Raw genomic sequence first — 21,734 nt, 5'->3', positions numbered from 1 at the left:
CAAGGTCTCCTGCGCAGCTGCTGACATTTTTACCACTGAGCTAATAGAGCCTGCCTGCTTGCTCAGGGGAGAAATTGAATTTTGACCATCAGGTCAAACTTTGTGTCAAATGGATCATCTCAAAGGTCGTGTCAAACTTAGACACAGGATCTAAAGGTCTCAAAAGTGCAGGGCAGCTACCAGCCCAATTGTACAAGATGTATTAACATACTCTACCATACAGATTGGACAAAATAACATTTTATTCACTAAAGACATTTCATAATAGAGCTTTAATATTCATCATTACTGGAAGGCTCGACTTGTTGCTTATTTGGATCTACAAGATCACAACGCATTGCATAGGAACGCGTTGTGGGCTTGTAGTGTAGATAGTCTATTTTTGATGCACACAACTAATTATAAATCATCCTTTAGAGAAAGCCAAGAGTTAGAGGAAAAACATGCTGGATCCCATGGAATCCAAATGGCTGAAGTCAGTCATGGCGACTGAGAAAGCCGATCTACAAGCTGACAACTGAGCTTGAGGATCTACCATTTTCTTTGTCAGAGTTGACGATATAGTAATCTCAAGCAAACAAGAGGTTACCTATTTGGCCTGTATTCTTTACAACAAACTGACAGGTGAAAAACAAATGGAATTAAAAGTGATCAAGAAAGTCAATCAAAGAACAAGATTTGTGTGCAGAATTTCCTCTTTTGTCAACAAAAGTGCTCTCAAGACTCTAGCTGGAGCCCTCCTTCAATGCCATTTTGATTATGCTTGCGGCTCTTGGTTCCCCAACATATCAATGTTACTACCTCTCAAAACAAACTGATACTACCTTAAGCCAATGACCCACCTAATTCCAACACACTTTGCTAGTTTGGGATGGCTCAGGGTAGAAGACCGGATTAAGCAAATATCAATAGGATTGGTATTTAAGATAGTCAAGGGACAGTGCCCTCAATACCGGTCTAACTTCTCCAAACCCACAACACTAGAGGGATCGACGCAACAAATTATGAGCTTGTAAATTGACAATTCTTGCTAGATGATGATGGATTGCATTGATGTGGAAAACAAAAAACACCCGTGGTATCCTTTAATTTTCACTCGCACTCATTCAAGGGCTATATTCAAGAAACCTCTTATCTCCATATTCTAACTTTTTGTGTCAAATTGTGGTAAATTAACACCCTACTTGATCATACTACAGAGTCACAGAAAAGAATCAAAAGTAGCAGATCCACAAACTCGCAACACAGGTGAATTAGGCGAGTATGAATAAACACTATTTTATGTGATAATGTGCACAGTGCACACTATATCATTTTATTTAAGTATTTAAAAGAGCACAAAGTAAGTTTCTTACTCTGTAGTCTGTATTATGGATGAAGACAGTACCCAGTCAACTGTGCTCTTTAGATACAGCAATAAAATGATCGAAAAAGAAGAGATCAGAAAGTGTGTGATGTCTACTTTCACTTTCCCGAACTGATTAGTTACAAAGACCGCAATAAATCTGTGTGACCTCTCCTTGTTCGATATACTCCTTGGCCTCTTCTCTCCTCGCATGGTTTTGACCATAGACACACACGGGCTGACACGGGCGCCTACAAATTCACGCCCACTTTTGACACAGCGCCGCTCCTCGAGGTCCTTTAGAACGATGAACTGCAGCTCTCAATGCAATCTTTATGAGAGGCATTGTAAAATACTGTAATTTCACTGGTTAACTACTGAGGCTGTAGCAATTTTTTTTGTGTTCTAATAAAGTGTCCCATTTGTTTGATTTGTCCTTTTTAATGTGACATACCTGCCATCTCAATATACAACCCACAATATACTATAATATTCTCCATCAGTGTCTCAAAGTTCTAGCATCTGAAATCTAAGGTTTAAGTGGTCGCATGGTATATACGTCACGGACGCATCCCATGAGGTTTTCAATACCCAGATACGTTTGTGTCTCTCATGTATCATTTTTATAGGCTATTTATTTTGGACAATTATCCGAACAGCATCTCACAAGACTATTTGTATATTAATACTAACCTGGAGTATTCACTAAGTAGTTGAAAATGTCGGGATATGTCACTCCTCCATTTAGTTGGGTTATTTCCCCAACTTTCATTTCAGTTCGATTCAGGCAAGTTAATACAACAACGGTAAACCCACACGTTTTAATTTGTCATGTACCGTCGGAGCTCCGTGGTGGGTAGAAAATTAATATAAGCCCATGAGATGTTCAAAATATAGAAATATGAACAAAGTCAGTCGGGATTGGGATGAGAATTCCCCACTTCAGAGTGGACGCTCGGCACTCGTAAAGACAGTGATGTCACTGAAATGCGACTACTGTGTCTGTCTGCCGTCTACCCTCTGCTGTGTTAACATTATGGGTAACACATAAAAGTGGCAAATTAAATGTGAAACACATCAACTATTAAGAAAACAAGAAGATATGTTGACAAAGACACTGCATACATTTGGAAACATATTTTTATTTAAATCAATATCGTCTCCAGTTAATGTAGGATAATTTTAAAAGTAGGCTAACTCTCATATCCTCTCATAGGGAATGTATTGGCAGCTGCAGTACATCGTTCTAACGGACCTCGACTGGAGGCGCTGTATCAAAAGTGGGCGTGAAATTTGCAGTTCCCGTGTTGGTCTATGCATCCTCAGTGAGAGGAACTGAGATGCAAGGAAAAGATGCAAGTGAAGGAAAGGAGGATACAATTAAGAGACATGGGTTTGGGTCAAAGTGTTACCTCTGTCTGTCTGTGTGACTGTCTGTCTGTCAGTCTGTCTGTCAGTCTATGAACGGGGGCAATAAGCAGACAGATAATGAGCTGTCGATCAACATTCAGTGATGTGGTCTGAACACAGAGCCAAGCAAGGTGAGAGGGACGAGGGCGTAGGAGGAAGAGATACAAGGAGAACATATTTTATAGTATAAGTAAACCAGTCAGTTAACTGGTCGATAGAGAGATAGATAGAGAGCTGATGGAGGAGGAGGAGAGAGGTGGTTAAGAGGAGGGATTAAGGAACAAATCAAGAGATTTGAAATGTGGGACGTATAGAAGAGGCAGGACACAGAGCAGTCCGCAGAGAAGACACAAAAGACACAAAAGACTGAGACTCTTGACACACACACACAATCCCCCAAAAAACAACCCTGGACACAATGACGGATAGCAGAGCCTTCTGAAGTTCCTGCAGGAGCTGTGATTAATGTGAGCGATTTACAATGACAACCGGCCTTCCGTCACATTCCCTCGTCACAACTTCTACAAAGCTTCTTTTGACAAGCTATGACGACAACAGTAAAAGCATTGGTTCTCAAAGAGGGGTATGGGGGGGGGGGGGGTTCCAGCTAGGGGGGTCCCCAGTAAAAGTAGCTAACATAGCATCACAATCATTTTAACCTTTTATACGTTAGCTATTCAAAGATAACAGATATACAAGCTCATTTAAGCGAGGCACCAAGTGCTGCTATGAGCTTCTAGATATGCTATTTTTCAAAAATCTTGGACATTTTAAACACAAATCTTTGCTTTTGGGGGTCCCAGGCGCGAGCGGCCTTTTTGCATGTAGTTGAAGCGCAAGGGGGCGGGGGGCGGGTGGGGAGACAGTCAGCGCACTGAAGTCAAGGCACAGACTACTGTGTTGTTGACGGACAACGGATGCACGCTTATGAGAAACAACACAAATAAAACCTGGCAAAACAGTTGCGTGCATTAGCGCAAGATGAGGATAAAGGAAACATTCAGTCTAAATGTCCAGTAATTCGCAACTACTACTACTACTTTTGTATTTGAAACTTTACATTTCTCTAAATATTACAAACTTTCAGGACAGCGTAATACAAATATAATTTTTGAAAAGGCTACTATAGGCTACAGTGAAGTCGGACTGAATGACTGAAACGTTTTTTCTTTTTTAACTCTCTTGGTGATTATCTGGCACAGTAGTTGTGAATTAGCAAACAGGACATTAGACTGAATGTTTCCTTTATCCTCATCTTGCGCTAATGCACGCAACTGTTTTGCCAGGTTTTATTTTTGTTGTTTCTCATAAGCGTGCATCCGTTGTCTGTCAACAACACAGTAGTCTGTGCCTTGACTTCAGTGCGCTGACTCTGTCCCCACCCACCCCCTTGCGCTTCAACTACATGCAAAAAGGCCGCTCGCGTCCCAGGCACAACACATTTTCTAATAGGGGTCCGAGGCGTCGCCTTTTACAAAGAGAAATGTTTTACATTCATTATCTCAGTTTATTACACGGCTTGGTTGAATGCTCGATTCTGATTGGTCAATCATCGGTCAATATTTCTGGATAATGACCGATGAGCTCAATAACGGACTGCTGTGTAATCAGAGACTCATATCAACCTGCGCTGCTTGGTTTTATGCTTTATCCAACATGACAGCCATGTAAACAAACAAACAATGTAATTTACAACTAAACGTTGCTCTCAAGAATGTTTTTGAAAACATTTGAAGTGAGAAATAGACGATGCAATGACCGAAAAGTCATTCTATTTGATCCTCTACACTTCCTTGTTTATCGTGGCGCAACAACGGGGGAATACCAAAACACTCGCCCCAAAACACAGTCGCCCCGGGGCAAATACAGCGGTATTACAGGCAAATCCAGCGGTATATAGAATGGGGGTGAGTGTGTCTTCCCATTACCTTATGGAATACTGTCATTTGTTTTCCGAGGCGAACTTGTCCGCCCAGCCCAATACTTATGGAATACTTTCATGATAATGCACCTCGGCTCCGCCTCGGTGCATTATCACCCTGTCGGGCCCATACATTATCCCTTGCTCAATGGCTCCTCATGGTCTAAACGAAGAGTTTGACATCAAACCATTCTTGTAACTTGTCTTGTCTTTTTAATATTGCGCTTTGTCTTTATTATGTATAGCTGACTGTGTATGACTCTCTGTATAGTTCAGGGAGCTTTGCTTTTATACATAGTGGACAGGTATTTTGTATGGGGCATGGACACTTGATATCTGTGGGTATGTGTGTGTATATATATATATTATTTTAATGATAAAACAAAAAGAAGTTCATCCAAAAGGTGTTTCCTTCCATTCAGAAATTCCACTAAAATTTAAACATGAAACCAGATCAGTTATTTGGTTCAAATAAGTCAGACACCAGATCTGCTATTAGAAGGTTCACATTTCAACATCATGCACTTGTCTCTAATTGCCCCACCAACAAGTGCAAACGTAGCTACCACATTAACAAAGTACAAAGTAGACTGTCATTCAAAATGTGATGATTATAATGTGCTTTACAACATCCCTCTCTGTAGAATGTAATTCAACTTTTATAATCAAACTTTAAAAAGTAACTCATCAGCAATAAAGTCTGCATCATGAATCATGATACTGCTTACATACATCTTTATTTTTGAAGGGTGTTTTGTTCTTCAAATAACCTAACTAAGGATCTGCAGACAAAATATTGTACTATTTACTCCACTATGAATAATTTAAAAACTTCAGTTACTTTGTATATCTTGATTATTATTACAAAACATACATTGACTACTTCAGACCACTTCAATGCATCGCGATGCATTGTGAGCTTGTAGATCTGCTATTTTCAAAGATTTTTTAATACATTTTAAAACTTGTGAAATGGGATAATGTGTACTTTTTCTGCATAATGTGTACTTTTTACTTTTGGTACTTTAAGTACATTTTGGTACCAATACCTTTACACTTATGCTCAAGTAAACTTTGAATTCCAGACTTTTACTTAACAGAGTATTTTTTCTACATTCCAGTACTGATACTTTTACTTAAATAACCTGCCAAAATTTTGTGAGCAGTGGGCTAGTGCAGTGGGCTAGTGGGTATGCAAGTCCACAATATGGTCACATATTTTGTCACAAAAGTTCACTGTATCACCGATTCACTGCAGAGCTAGCAGAACTGATATTTAATGGACAGATGCTTGCATTGCGTTGGTGGCGCGGGTTATTAAATAACATAATAACATTATAATAACTGTGTGAATATGAACTTTTACCCCAGGGATCATGCAGGCACGTCCACTAATGATTACAAACAAGAAACCTTTCTATATCATAGAAAGGTTCTGTTTAACCCTTTAAGACCTGAAGCCGATTCTACATGTCTCCTAAATCCCAACAGTATTCTGAAAAACGTATGTTTCTATATCAGTGGTGCTCAAACTTTTTCATGTCAAGGACCCCCAAAATGATATGTATTTGGCCGCGGGCCCCCATCAAAATATCTTGTTCCAGGGACCCCCCAGAAGCAAAAATTTGAGTTAAAAATATTCGCTTTAAAAATATATATATTCAAAGATTTGCACACATTTTCACGATTTTTCAAAAATAGCAGATCTACAAGCTCGTAGCGCGGCACTCGGTGCCGTGCTATGAGCTTGTAGATCTGCTATTTTTGAATAGCCAAAGTGTAAAATAATGCTTTTTAGCTCAAATCTAAAAATGACACAGTTCCAGGTCTTAATGGGTTAAAACTGCTGAACCCTCTTTTGAAGCTTTTATTGTTTTGTTTAACTACATTCCTTACATGGTTGTTGATCTTGACCCACATCTCAAACTGTTACTCAAAGTTGACCTGAGCGACCGAAATCAGATTAGATTAGGACCGTGTGGAGTGGACTCGACATACTTTAGCTGCTAGGCTACAACCATAGTTATAATATATCTACATATATACCTATAGATATCTATACTGGATACAACCTGGACACTACGTTTCTACTAGAAAGATTAGACTTATCAGAGACTGCATCGGGTTCTTCCTAGGCTCATAAGATCCAATCCTACTGATCTTATCCGGTTTGGAAATCCGTGCAAACCACCGCTACGGGCTCAGAAAGGAAACCAATGGAACCACAAGGTCTCTGAGCTGGAGGTCTCCATCGAGCGGCTCATCCTTCAGGGCTACATCCTGTAGGAAAAAAAAGCGCCTCGCTATTCCTGTTTGATCCAGGCATGGACGTAACTTTTCCACCTACAACGTTTTAAGTTTCCCCCGGAGAGACCGATGTCCTCTCACCGGTTCCATCCCAGGCTCATTCGGATGGATTTCATTGGGGGAACGGTCGGATAACAGAAAAGGTTCCAGGGGTCAGTCGGTAGAAAGCGTCCCGCCAGTCTAGCTCCAATCCGCCAAAGGTCTCACCGCGTCGTCGTGGTTCAGCTCCACCCGGAGACAAGCGTCCTCCTTTGTGTCTAGTCCTGCACCCTGAGCCTCAGACCTTACAGAGCATTTCCATCTACTGCTGATATTATCACAACAACTTCAGCTGCTGTTAATCCGCTAGATCTAGACCCCAGGCCCAGAGCTTCTCAATCACCAATCCTAATGCTAATGCTAGCTCTCCGAGTCTGAGCCCTATGGTCTGAGCACATCCAGTGTGTTAGCCAAGTTTCCTTCAAAGTTGTCCTGCTTTAACAGCAACGAAAACAGCAAGCCTGTAATTCCAATACTAGGTTATTCCTTAAATTCACCCCGGGACCATCACTGTAACCAATTGTCTCCCTGGTGGAAATATAACATACTGTAGAGCTTATTTCATCTCTGGACTCTGGTTGACCTGCGTCCTTCTAAGTATATTCATACAGCATGTGACATGGGGTCGAATGACGTCATGGATAGGTAATGTCACAGGAGAGTCCAAACAACAGCAATACACACACACACACACACACACACACACACACACACACACACACACACACACACACACACACACACACACACACACACACACACACACACACACACACACACACACACACACACACACACACACACACACACACACAATATACTTGCTAAATGTCAAATAGACCCCTCTAGTGATTAATTGGTGGCTCACAGGCAAGTGAGACATGTTTTTTCTCATGTTTCTGCATCACGTTTGACAATCATTTTGTCCTAGAAAGACCGGAGGCCCACCTAAATGTAGGCTACATTGAGATTTAACATTTAAATGACTTAAAATATTGTCCGCCAAAGTGCTGAAATGGACAACAATAAACACCTCAGGCGTCTGCTTTTGTTGGATTAAATTGGCTTGGTTTACCATAGCAGTAAACATAACAATTTATAAGTAAGACACGCGAACGCTGGAAGCGAACGCAGCTCGAAAATATTGTGTATTTACGGACTTGTAATCCGTGTTATTTCACAGTGATGGGGAGAGAACATTGACATTGTGTGTGTGTGTGTGTGTGTGTGTGTGTGTGTGTGTGTGTGTGTGTGTGTGTGTGTGTGTGTGTGTGTGTGTGTGTGTGTGTGTGTGTGTGGTGTATTTACGGACTTGTAATCCGTGTTATTTCACCGTGATGGGGAGAGAACCTTGGCCGCGTTTCCCAAAGAGATTCGCAGAGATGCTGCGTTGAGATCCTGCGCAGGTTGTACGACGGGTCTTACGTGCGTCCACACAGGCTGCGCAGTATCATAGCAGGCACGTAGATTTCAGGTCATGCGTAGCCTACGCAGCTTGCGTAAGAGCCTGGGACCCGGCGAAACCTCCGCTCTACCCTCATTAGTAGCAGCTGGTTGTGCCCAACGTGCTATCGGTTCCCACGTCCACGGCGTTACGTGACACACACAACACACACAACACACAACACACATATAATTTATATATATATATATATATATATATATATATATATATATATATACACACACACACACACACACACACACACACACACACACACACAGTCAACGCACTGCGACATGCCGTGTCTATAGCTTGCATATCTGTTCTTTTGGGTAGGGCGGGCGGCTGCGCGGCTTCTAGCCCTGGTTCAGAGCGTTAGTGAGTGCTCAAGAGTAGTGAAAATAAACAAAACCATTTTGCTACTCACAGAAGCAAAGGCTGTTTTGTGTTGTTGAAAGTCTATTCTCGGAGGTGGGAAGCCTCTCAGCACCCCACCTACTCTGTAAAATACACTTTTTGGGCAGAAAATAAAATATGTCAGCGAGACGGAAATTATTTTTATTTACTCTACAGATTTTGGTTAATGGTAAGTTCAATCCTCCAGATCTGTAGAGGGCACTGTGGAGTAAATACAAATAATTTCCGTCTCGCTGACATATTTTATTTGCTGCCCAAAAAGTTTATTTTACAGAGTAGTTGGGGTGCTGAGAGGCTTCCCACCTCCAAGAATAGAACACAAAACAGCCTTTGCTTTGGTGAGTAGCGAAATGGTTTTGTTTATTTTCACTACTCTTGAGCACTCGCATGGCAGCGGAATTCCTTGTACAAGCGCAGAGCGAGGGGTCTTCCAGGGCGTTAGAGGGAACTCACTAACGCTCTGAACCAGGGCTACACTGCTTCGTCCTCTATGCATGAACCCGAAGTTTACAAATTGTACTCTCACGGATGATCCGATCGTCTGATAAAAATATTAAGCATATGCCAAGTTAACTAAAGGTATAAATGATGCTGAGCTAAACATGTTTCCTTAATTTTGAAGTTTTATAGTTAAACGTTATGATGAAAGTCCCCAGTTCCTCTCACAAAGTGACAGCTGTTGTGCTCGCCATGTTTATGAATGGTTAAAAAATCCTTTGAAACTAGCAGATCTACAAGCTCACAACGCTTCACAAGCTTGTAGATCTGCTATTTTCAAAAGATTTTAATACATATTAAATTTGGGAAATGGGACATTCTGCATTCCTTTACTTTTGGTATTTTAAGTATATTTAATTTACTTGCATAATGGGGACACTTTAGTGTTTTATTTACCTTGCAGATATCACCTCACCGCTGTAATTTAATTCATAAATATATTATTCAAAAGTTGTATTTGGAGTGGACTGCTTCAGGACATCTGACAGTTGGCTCTGGTATTTTTATGATCCATTTCACTTTCGCAAAGGGTGTTTAAACTGCTGTGTAGCGTAGGACAGCACTACGTAGTTTACGTAGGCTTTACGTAGGCGTCGTCCAGGAGGTCTTCACGTCCATGCTGTCTCGCGAATGTAGTTTTAGCACACACGTAACGCCGTGCGATTGAGAACCTACGACGATGGTATCTCCTGAAGCCAGTTTAGATGGCACGTTGGGCACACACAGCTGCTACTAACGAAGATAGTGCGTGGCGGGGTTTCTACTGCGCAGGTGCGTGGAGGCTCTTACGCAGCTTCTAGGCTGCGCACGAGCTCAAATTCGTTTGGGAAACCCCATTGACATTATGTGTGTGTGTGTGTGGCTTCGCCACGCCTCCTTCCGCGTTCGCAATAATCCTTAGGGGTCTATTTCATTAAAGCATTAATAGAGGAATGACGATATGTTGCATAATATGGCAGTATAGATGTTAGACAAGGAGAGCGAGCATAAGAGGAAACAGACAAGAAAATGGCTACTTTTAATAGCTATAGAGAGAAAGTGTTCACCACCAAAATATATATTAAAATGTTCATATTAAGGACTTCCAACAATAATGTGCACTACATGTACCCAAGAGTTTTAGAGATACTAGTGTGGTTGAGATGCTGTGCTTGTGCGTTACCTTCAGCAGCATGGCCAGCATGGTGAGCATGGTGTCTATGTTCTCCTGTATTTTGAGACCCCTGAGTCTGCAGCAGAGTGGAGCGTTGAAGTAGCAGCTTCAACTCCTGCAGTGGTGGAAAGAGTAACACAACCACATCACCTCAGTCAAAGTATGGATACTCCATGACGAATAAAACTCATTCCATTTTCTAAAGTCAAAGTAGGCCTACAGTACAGATAGCCCATGTCAAATAATACTCAGTTCATTCCTACTCGAGTCAATGTATACATAGTACCACAAATCAAGGGTGCCTGCAGGTATCAGGAAGTAAAATATATAGTTAGATTTTGTAGTTTTTATCATATTTGTTTTCATTCAGTTTATTACTATTAGTATAATTAGTATTTTACATTTTGGTCTAATTACCAGATTTCAAATTATTTTGAAAATATTCAGACTTTCAGGTGATAAGCACCTCAGAATTCTCTGCATCTCCGGCTGATATTTCTGTCAGCGTTTGAGATATTTTTTCCCACGGTATATTTTCATCTAGACTTGTCAAACCAATTCCTGCTTTGAATTACAATCACGCAACCTTTACAAAAATGAATGCAGAGAGAATTTATCCTGCTGGATAGGTAATCCAGCAGGATTCAAGTTTCTACAAGTAGATGATGATTTTCTGATTTTCTTTAGAAGTCAGCACATTGCTGTGTTATTTCACATAACGAACACATTTACAGAACTTCTAATGCACTGATGTAGTGTCAGTGATGGGCAAACTGAGGTTTTCTGAACCTCTGAACCTTTTCAGCCAATTGTATTGAGAATGGGTTCATTACTCAAAGCTTGAATTAAAACAAGCTGTAAACATGATTGTCATCTACTGGTGAAATGGGTGTAGTGCAGTCAAATGAGGCAGAAAACTGCAGGTCTGCTGCCCCTCTTATTTCTTTTAAAAAACAACTAAAGACAACTTTCTGTTTGCTGCTGCCTTTGATTGAGTTATTATTTATTTTTTCTCTTTTCTTTTCTACTCTGCACTATAACGGTATCTATTCATTTCTACTTTTGTTTTATGCATCCTAATGTCATTTTATAGTGTTATTATTGTGTTTCCTTTGCTTGATGTGTAAAGCACATTGAATTGCCTTGTTGTTGAAATGTGCAATAAATACAAATAAAATTGCCTTGCTGCATTACCCGAGTTTGAAAAGCTCTACAAAAAAGATTTAGATTGACTGATCTTGATTTACTGATTGATTTGTTTACATGGTTACAAATGGATATTATGTTATTATATACAAGGCAGAGAGTGTGCTTGGGGTCATGTGACAAGGGAGTGTGCATGTGTGATGGAGGATTAAATGTTTAAAGGGATTTTTTGTGATTGCAGGAAAGTTACCTGCTGAGTGGCGGAGGAGTCCTGGGCCAGTGTGTCAGGGTCATACATGGGTTCCAGAGCCTTCAGAGCCATTTCTGGACGCCCCAGCTGCTGCTGCAGCGTAGACAGGCAGAGACGGGCTTCAAGGTGCTGGGGGGCCATCTGCACGACCTTGTTGTAGCTCTCTGCTGCGTTCTCAATATGACCTAACGCCTTCAAACACTCTGGGAAGAGAGAGAGAGGGAGATCAGTTTTGTTTTTCTTTTTGTCTTTTCGTCCTTACATGGGTCTATCAATCCATCTAGACGTGCATCATAGCCACAGTTCTACGTTTTCTGCACACCATGCTGTGCGGAGTCAATGCATGTACTGCAGAGCTCTGTCTTGCATGGTGACAATCCCTTGATGCAACCAGAAGTTTACTACATATATTTCACTTTCCAATTATTAAATAGACCCCCTCACATTTATATCCAAGAATGCATTTTTACCTCCCTATTTATATTTCCTCATAATCATTAGAAAGTAGACTCAACAGGCTCAAAATCTCCAGCAATAAACAGGTCCATTACTGCCTGCAGTGATCTCCGTTGCCCTGCCTGTGTTCAGCTGTGTAATATTGTTTGAACACTGTGGGAAAGAGGGAGAGATGTTTCAGTTTCATATCTGTTGATTTCGTGTTTCTGATGATTTCTACTGACTGACACAGCGCTGTGTGGTTGTCAAGGCATTTTCAAGCTCCACATACAGTACTTAACTCATGTAGTAGAATTAACTACGAATTAACAAATTCATATCATGTTGTACCGCTATATCATCTGTCGGGTGGGAATCTCATATGTCCAAAACTTTACTTTTTAGGATTCAAATTTGAAAATAGTAGATCGACAAGCTCAAAATGCATCGCTTCGAGCCACGTTTGGATCTGCTACTTTTGAGTGACGCTGTAGTACAGTATAATCAAGTAGGGCGTTAATTTACGGAAAAACACATAGGAGGTTTCTGCCCGACAGCAATGATGTGATTGTGTGTGTGTGTGTGTGTGTGTCCTCGTGTGTGTCCTACCAGCGTGTCTAAGCCAGACCACAGCCAGGTTGTATTTGACAGATGTGACCAGGGCAGAGAGGAGTGGCAGGGCTGAGGTATACTGGCCCTCCTCCAGATAAGCTTCAGCTACGTCCAGATACAGGGGCCTCCTACCTCCTCTGGACTCTGCTCCATTAACTCTGTCAGCAGTGCCTATGAGGAGGAATAGACACAAGTATAAATACAGATACAGGCACACTATGCTTAGATTTTACTTTTTGCCAGTAGCCAGCCAGGCTAGTCACTTAGAATGTCTACTAGCTGGGGATGCAGTTACTACTAGTCTTGTTATGTACTGGTAGATTTCAAGCTAACTAATAAGAATACAAATAATAACTTTATTTATATAACATGTTTCTTATCAATGTTACATGCTTAGACAAGGGCAAACAATGACATGTCATGTAGTCAAATAAATTAACCAAACTAAAAACTGTACAATAAAAATAGAGCAGAGGGGTTTTACACAAATGGTACCTTGCACATTAATCAGGAAACAGTGTTGTGGCCTTGGATTACCTGGGAACTGTGTTTAATGCGTTGTGCTTGAACTGAACTGTTGTGAAATAACCTGAACTGAACTTTCAATATATTGTGTGTGTGTGTGTGTGTGTGTGTGCAACGGTGTGAATTAATAGGGTGAGTAGGGAAGAGTGTGGTGCTAACCACGAACACTTCAATACATGTTATGTAGTGGTTACTGGTTAAGAATGAACATTTTGTCAGGTGAAAAGCCGGACTATTTTGTATTTAACTATTGTGATATCACTCAAATTGAGAAGAAGTTTCACTTTGTATTCAGTCCGTCATACCATGAGTTGCATCAGAAATTATTTTTAAAGTGTCAAACCTCAGATTTGATAGTCAGTGATGCAGAGAGACTTCAATGGCTTTTTAAACAAAAGGTATTTGCATTTGCATTTGGGATAAGCGAACAAAGAGAACATAATTCGATATGATATTATACTGGCTCTTGTGTAATTTTCTTTGTCTAAATTGTGCTTATCGTGCAGCTTTCAATTATTGAGAGTTTTGTCAAATTTGTTAAATTATGTTTTTGGTGTCTTATAATACCATTAGGAATGAGTCTTGGGACAATCCATGAAAATAAGAATTAATTAATTCATTAATTCATTCATTCATTCATTCATTCATTCATTCATTCATTCATTCATTCATTCATTCATTCACAGACTTACTTCCAGGGGTTTGAAGATCTGCTTGTGTATTAGACAGACCATTAGTTTGGCCCTGATGTCCACCGGCACAGTGTCTGGTATCTCCACCTCCATTATTTCACCTGGAGATCGGTATATATATTTTCATACCAACAGTGTGTCCAGTTAATGTTTATTTTGAAATGAAAGAAAACTACAAATGCAATCCCAACCCCAAGGCGGTTGCTTCGCACGTTGCTGGAGTTATAGCACAGATAACTTGAACTGTATATATGTCACAGGGTGAATGGAGATCCAGGGTGATTGAAGACAGAGCGCTCGTTTTTAGGCACGGGGCTTCGGGGCGAGGCGGGGCTTTTTGAGATAGGGTTTATTAGCGAGGCTCGCGAGGAGGAGGAGGAGAAGGAGGACGCGGCACTGCGAGGCGGGGGTTTATTACGTGAGGCGAGGAGGAGCTCCTCCTCGCGAAATAAACCGTCCTCCTTCTGAGAAGGGGGACGGTTTATTTCGCGAGGAGGAGCTCCTCCTCGCGAAATAAACCGTCCTCCTTGGGAGGGACGAGGAAGGGGAGGAGAGCACGGGAGGAGAGAGAGAGAGAGAGAGACACGGACGAGGAAGGGGAGGAGAGCACGGGAGGAGAGAGAGAGAGAGAGAGACACGGACGAGGAAGGGGAGGAGAGCACGGGAGGAGAGAGAGAGAGAGAGAGAGAGAGAGAGAGAGACACCGACGAGGAAGGGGAGGAGAGCACGGGAGGAGAGAGAGAGAGAGAGAGAGAGAGAGAGACACGGACGAGGAAGGGGAGGAGAGCACGGGAGGAGAGAGAAAAGACGAGGAAGGGGAGGAGAGCACGGGAGGAGAGAGAAAAGACGAGGAAGGGGAGGAGAGCACGGGAGGAGAGAGAAAAGACACACGCACACGCACACGCTTGTCCACGACGGAGGCGCGCCGACAAGTGGAGCTTGAGGCCGAGGAAGCGCGCCCTCGCGCCTCACGGCGCGAGTGCCCGCGCTGACCGGCCGATGCTCCACTTGTCGACTCAGCGCCGTTTGAGTTGTAAACCGATAGGGACAGAATAGTTCTTTTCATGGATCACTGTGTGCGTGTGTGTGTGTGTGTGTGTGAGTGTGTGTGTGTGTGTGTGTGTGTGTGTGTGTGTGTGTGTGTGTGTGTGTGTGTGTGTGTGTGTGTGTGTGTGTGTGTGTGTGTGTGTGTGTGTCAGGGAGAAACTAAAACAAAAGCCAGCAGAACACAATAAAAGTATCTTAACAGTCCATTGAAAGCATGAGCGCGTGTGCGTGCGCGCGCATGTGTGTGTGTGTGTGTGACTGTGTGTGTGTGGGTGGTCGCGGCCATATGTGCTTGTGCACAAGCCTGGCTTGTGGCTCCCTCTAGTGTTTCTTCTACAGAATTGCTGGGTGGGTAAAAACGAGCGAGCCTTCTTCAATCACCCTGGTTCTCCATTCACCCTGTAACATATACACTGAGGGCCACTCACCAAGAAACTCTTCTTTTACCACTTCTTCTTCTGTCGTTGGCTCCGTGGCCTCCTTCTCCTTGTCCTTCTCCTCCTTCATACTCATCTGCTCCATCTGCACTGATGTGTCTGCTGTACTTTCATCCCTCACCAAGACTATACCACAGAACTGGACCAGGATCTAGGGAAAACACACATAATTTCAGACACTTCAAGTATACATGCTCAAGCAATTTTCCAAGTAGTAGTTTTTTATATACAATAGAACACTCGCGCACGTCTCTAGACATCTCCCAACAGGACGTGCGGTTCAATGCAAGAACAATTTACAAAAAGTAACCTTCAAAAGAAGGGACCGCACACACTATTTTTATTTTATTTATTTTCTGACTTGTTTTCATTTTTCATTGCAATTGTGTCTTATTTTTCTGTATTGTCTTTTGTTTTAATGGTACAAGGAGAAACCAGGGTTGTGGCTCTTTCGGAGCGGGAACTTTGGGGGGGTGGGAGGGTTAACATACATTCACTGTTTTTTGTATACTCATTATTATAGACCTGTATGTGAAAATATAAAATAAAAAAACCTTGAACAAAAAAAAAAAAAAAGAAGGGACCGCACACTCCTCAAATGTAGGATGACTTGCTTTATTGATGCAGTGATGCACAACACGTTTTGCTATCACCTGAGGAAGCATCAAGCGAAACACATTGTGCATCACTGCATCAAAAATGCAAGTCAGCCTGCATTTGAGGAGGGTGCGGTCCCTTCTTTTGAAGGTTACTTTTTGTATTATTTAGTTGTTTTATATGTTTTATTATATTTGCATGCAGAAGCTAAATATTTGAATATTCGGATGAACATTCCAGTTTGCTTCTCTGTCACCCACATACATACATACACACACACACACACACACACACACACACACACACACACACATAAGGTGTTACCTGCATGGCCTTGCTGTGTTGGTGGTTGGCAATGAACAGCTCGGCGGCCATGTTGGTGAGCTCATCGGTGATGAGGTCAGGGTGTCTGCCCAGGGCCTCGTCCATCACGCCCAGTGCCGACGGCAGATCATTACTCTCATAGTAACTCCTGTGCATGTGTGCAGACAGACACACAGGATTCAACTCCCAGAACATCTTGAAAATGTGTCACGTGCAACTAAATGCTTGATACACCAGGGAATCCCTGAAGCTGAAGTTAAATAATGACAGCTGAACAAGTGATACCTTTTGATGTCTTCAAAATGACACCAATACGGCACTTCTGGGTATTCTAAAACAGTGGTTCCCAAACTTTTTAGCTCAAGACCCAAAAGAGAAATTAGACGTTTGCCCGGGACCCAAACTAGAGAAAATAGCAGATCTACAAGCTCACAACGCGTCGCTTCGTGCCGTGTTGCGAGCTTGTGGATCTGCTATTTTCACTACTTCTTAAACATTTTTTTTACATTTATTTACGGAAATTCCATTTTTTTAATTTTATTTATGAAATACTTTTTGGAAACATTTTGGAATTGTTTTTAATTGATGAAAAGTTGTGACGTTTTTTGTTTAAACTTTTTGAAATCTTTTGAAATAATATATGAATATATATTTTTTATGTAGGAAACGAGAAGAAAGGGGATATTTACTCGCAACCCATAAAATTTGGTCCGCGAGCAAAACATGGGTCTCCTTCCCGGCCCACTGTTTGGGGAGACAGTGTTCTAAAACATGTGTACGTGTCGCTCCTCACCTGGCCATGTCTTTGGACAGCTGGATGAAGTCTTGTCCGCTCTCCATCGGCAACAGCGACAGGATGCGGCGGTAGCCGTCCATGCACTGCTTGTGCTCTCCTAGCTGCATGTAGAGGTTGGAGCGCTCCCACAGGAAGCGCACGTTGGTGGGGTCGTACTTGATGGCTGTCGGGGGGTAGAGAGATTGAAATGACAATATGAGCAACTAACATTTAGTCGTAAGATGGTGTCCCATGCCAAAATTAGCCAATCTACTTGCTCACAACGTGTTGCAGTTGTAAGCTTGTAGAGCTGCTATTTTCAGGCATAAAGGAGTAGTTCCCCCCAAAAAGTGACTTATTTTCTATCAATTAAATTCAAGGGGATTTTTTTCTGAGCCAATAATTTGATGTCCGGTGGAGTCTCCTACTGCCGATGACCCGGTCATCAAATTATTGGCCCAGGAATGCAACAAAAACAAAAAATAGAAAATAAGTAATTTTTTTGGGTGAACTACTACTCCTTTTTCAGTGTGCACGTGCCTGTGACCTACCCTTGCCGTAGCAAACCACAGCCTGCCGCGTGTTGCCTTGCTCCAGAGACATCTCCGCCAGTTTGACCCACTCCTCGCAGTCGGAGGGGTTGAGGTGAGCTGCGATCAGCCCAAACTGCAGCGCCTTGTCCACGTCCTCGTTGTCTTCATAGATCATGGCCAGGGTGGAGAAGGGCTCGTAGGCCAGAGGAGCTGAAGGAGGAAGCGTTAGGGGAGATATTAATCTGGCAGCTGATTTGGCAGCTTTTTATCTTATCTATTTAAATGAACACAGCGCAAAATAGCGGAAAAGGCTGATCTACAAGCTTACAACACGTGTTGTAAGCTTGTAGATCTGCTATTCCTGCTATTTCTGAAATATGTTTGAAAACGTATAAAAAGATTTTTTGGCAAGGATTATGCAAAAAGAATTGCGATTAGGCGATTATGTAATAATTGTGACAGGCCTACAAGGGAGAGGGAAAAGGAATATGTGGGAATGCTAGCTATTTAGAGTCACATCTCACTCACACACACAGTTCCTTACCCTGTCTGATAATCTCCATGCACATCACGATGGCATCGTCCTTCTCTCCTCGGGCATAGCGGATGTTGGCTTCACCCATCAGGCCCCGCAGAGCCCGGGGCAGCTTGCTGCGGTGACGACGATCCTGGGCGGACACGCACACACACACACACACACACACACATTGTACTTGATGACTTGAATACATAGGACCACAATGGAAACAAGCCCTCAGGGCGTTTTGTGTTATCCTTACCTCTGTACCTTTTGCAAACTGTTAATTAAGTATTCAATCAATCAAAAAAACACATACACACACTCATTGCATGAGTTCAAAAAAATTGCGTGATTCTCGTCTCTGTGAACTATCACTCGATGTCGTTTCTTTACTATGACTTAATATCGAATCATGACCCTCAGAAAACTGTTCTCACTGTACACAGACACAACACAAATCATGAAAAGCAAGAGCGTGCTGCATACTTAACCTCCCCAACAACATCCACTCTCCTCCTCCCCCTCACCTTCATCATCTTCCTGTTCTCGCGGTTCAGCTCCATCTCCAAGGCGAACACATCCCCTACGCTCTGCTTCTCGGCCCCCTCCTCCTTCTCGGACACCTCCTCATCCTCGTCTTTGTCCTTCTTCTTCATCTTCCTCCTGCTTCTCCCACCTGGCCTCTTCGCCCTACACACCACCTCCTTCTCCTTATAGTCCTCATCTTTTTCATCATCAACGTAGCTCATAGAGTCTGACTCGTTGTTGGCGTCCTCCTCCTCCTCCTCTTCCTCTTCCGAAGAAGATGGCTGCTGTATTCTGTCTTCCAACATGGAGGCGAAGGCCTGCTGGACCACAGGGCTGACTCCCTCCTCCACGTTACCTTGGAGGCTGAGGCCACCCATTTTCTGTCAGTGCTTATTGACACATCTGTCACCCAATCACCATGGCCCTGGGTAAAATTCAAGGAAGCAAAATTTAAAGAAAATGGAAATAAATTATAAAAATGAATTTTTTTAATCGGTACTTGAAATTCAATGTTATTCTGTAAAACCTGTGATTTGCAAGTAGGAATGAAAGCGAGTGTGTATATGACAGAGTGTGTTCATATATTGATGGTGCGTTACATTTTAAATACTAGGATATGAGTGTGTTTAGTATGAATAACTACAGTAGCGAATGTTATAGCAGGGGTACCGAAAGACCCAAAGGAGAAATGTGGTATCAGCCCTGGACCAAACGTCCAAAAATACATTACAAATAAATCACTTATGCCCTATTTCAATGATAGTGAAAATAGCTGATAAGCTTTTTTTGATACGTTTTTGAAAAATAAATCTTTAATTATTTTGTGAAGATTTCAATGTTTAGGATTTTATTCCTGACCCAATACAAATGGGTCTGTGACACAAAATGGGTCAGTCATGACCCAATGTTTTGGAAATACTATTATAGTGACATACCTTCAGAGTGAGTGTATGACAGTGCGTGTCCATATCCCAGAGAATGGCAGTCCTGTCATAGGATCCAGACACCAGTAGTCTACCTAGACAGACAACAGGACAGGAGAGCATAAAAGATCAGGATCACTTAACACATTGAATGCCGAAAACGGTCCGGACCGTTTTTGACCCAATTCTATTTTTATACATGTGGGCCACGTGGGGCGCTAAAACGAAACTTTGACATCACCCAAGGAGTTTCTGAGAAGAAGAGGCTGGATCTGGCTCCATGTCAAAAATCCTTCCGGTCGGCGTTTTCAATGTTATCTCCTTGACTAAAAGCTTAATATCTCCATTTCTTTTTAACGTGGTGAAAACGAGCCGTTTTCGATCGGCGATCACGCTGCAATGGAGGATCGCGTTAGAAATATTATTGTTCCAGGCGTTAGTCGGGACCCTCCGCCGTCTCGCACGCACGCTTTGTTTACATGCACTTCCGCGTCGGGGCTTCTACAGCACGAAACGTATAACGCAAATGGATGGAAGAAATGCAGGCACTCAACGTATAATATTTTAATAAACCTCTGGCACCCAATGTGTTAAACAAACTTATAGTAGTAATATGACAGGAAGTGAAAGACTCATCACATAACTCCTCTTGTCTTGTCGACACCTTGTTATCTGTTATCTCATGTACTGTCATCTCCGTACCCAGCTAAAACGTCCTTCATTACATGATGAACTGATACAGCCGGCTGGACTCCTGTATTCATAAATGTCCAAATGTGATGATGACCGAGTTACAGAAAACAAAGGGTTCTCCTTTACTGTCAGAAATGTTCTCTGGAATGAACTATTTGATTGTATCTCAGTCCGCATTTTGTTCCTGTTTGGCTCTGCGTTCCTTTTTATTATTATTTAAAGGTTGATCTTTACTTACAATATTTTTAGATCTATCAGTAGTGTAAATGTTTCCAGTTCTTACCATCAGATGAGAAGAAACAGGAGCTGACACTACCAGCATGACCTTTACTTAGTGTCAACCCCCCGCTGGAGCGAAACCCCCCCGTCTGAATGTCCCACAGACGCAGAGTTTTATCCCACGAGGCAGTGCACAGGAAGCGACCGTCAGACGTGAAGCAACAGTTGGACACAACGTTGCTATGGTTACTGCAGGGAGAGACAGAGTGAGACAGAGGGGCATAGAGCCAATTTCCATGTCATTTCCATATTTTACATTACGGAAACATGAATGACATCCACTATGTTAAACCCAGCAGCTCTCAGTGGCTAATCAAACACCTGTTGATGCTGATGGTGGTTTTCAGAGCCAGCAGGTCCCACAGCCTGACTGTCCTGTCTGCAGACACTGAGGCTACATGCTGGCCTTGAGAGTCAAACCTGCACCGCGTTATGGTGGACCTGTGATGGTCTGGAATAGAAAAAGGAACATACGCACAGACAGACAGACAGACAGACAGACAGACAGATACCTTTATTGATCCCGCGGGGGCAATTCAGGCGCCAGAGACAGCACAGCAGTAAAAGTTACAGATACAGGGCATGGAAGTACGGAAGGTACAGAAGAGTAACATCACAATAAGACACCCTCAAACAAACTCATTTTAATAAATGTATACAGACTTATACAGAACGCATGTTAAGTTAACATAATAACACTACAACTACTTCTAATGTTACTACTACTGCACTGCTTCTACCAGCACTGCTACTACTAGAACTACTACCCATTATACTTTTTAATGATGTTACCTGTGATATGATGTATTTTCTGTCCTGTGTTAGTATCAGAAATGTAGAGGGCATTTTCCGTGTCCGCAGCACACACTACTAACTTCTCATCA

The 21,734-nt window shown here is 42.2% G+C and overlaps 2 protein-coding genes and 1 pseudogene across 3 annotated transcripts in view; all 3 read right to left on the bottom strand.

Moving 5' to 3' along the window:
- Positions 1-6,925, bottom strand: part of LOC308092139 (uncharacterized protein) — a 99,093-nt gene extending 92,168 nt beyond the window's left edge. The window contains exon 1 of the mRNA XM_080437985.1: positions 6,868-6,925. The gene's annotated coding sequence lies outside the window, so the exon portion shown is untranslated. The remainder of the gene's footprint in view (positions 1-6,867) is intronic.
- LOC308092132 (ubiquitin carboxyl-terminal hydrolase isozyme L1-like) overlaps positions 1-21,734 on the bottom strand; it is a 64,118-nt gene that overhangs the window by 3,473 nt on the left and 38,911 nt on the right. The window lies entirely within an intron of this gene.
- LOC308081709 overlaps positions 6,870-21,734 on the bottom strand; it is a 19,443-nt pseudogene continuing 4,578 nt past the window's right edge. The window contains exons 5-21 of the transcript in view: positions 21,643-21,734; positions 21,172-21,301; positions 20,855-21,039; positions 19,891-19,973; positions 19,311-19,379; positions 18,955-19,272; positions 18,452-18,575; positions 17,926-18,117; positions 17,393-17,558; positions 16,600-16,747; positions 15,670-15,829; positions 14,195-14,295; positions 12,975-13,148; positions 11,931-12,133; positions 10,544-10,649; positions 7,191-7,253; positions 6,870-6,956 (exon numbers count right to left, since the gene is read on the bottom strand). The exon at positions 21,643-21,734 is cut by the window's right edge and continues 47 nt beyond it. The product of the transcript in view is annotated as an uncharacterized misc_RNA (transcript). The remainder of the gene's footprint in view (positions 6,957-7,190; positions 7,254-10,543; positions 10,650-11,930; positions 12,134-12,974; positions 13,149-14,194; positions 14,296-15,669; positions 15,830-16,599; positions 16,748-17,392; positions 17,559-17,925; positions 18,118-18,451; positions 18,576-18,954; positions 19,273-19,310; positions 19,380-19,890; positions 19,974-20,854; positions 21,040-21,171; positions 21,302-21,642) is intronic.

The sequence above is a fragment of the Gymnoscopelus braueri genome (genome assembly GCF_963280865.1).
Source record: "Gymnoscopelus braueri genome assembly, chromosome: 1".
NCBI classification, from domain to species: domain Eukaryota; kingdom Metazoa; phylum Chordata; class Actinopteri; order Myctophiformes; family Myctophidae; genus Gymnoscopelus; species Gymnoscopelus braueri.
The sequence above is the reverse complement of the archived record's forward strand: the minus strand, read 5'-3'. Positions and strand labels throughout refer to the sequence as shown.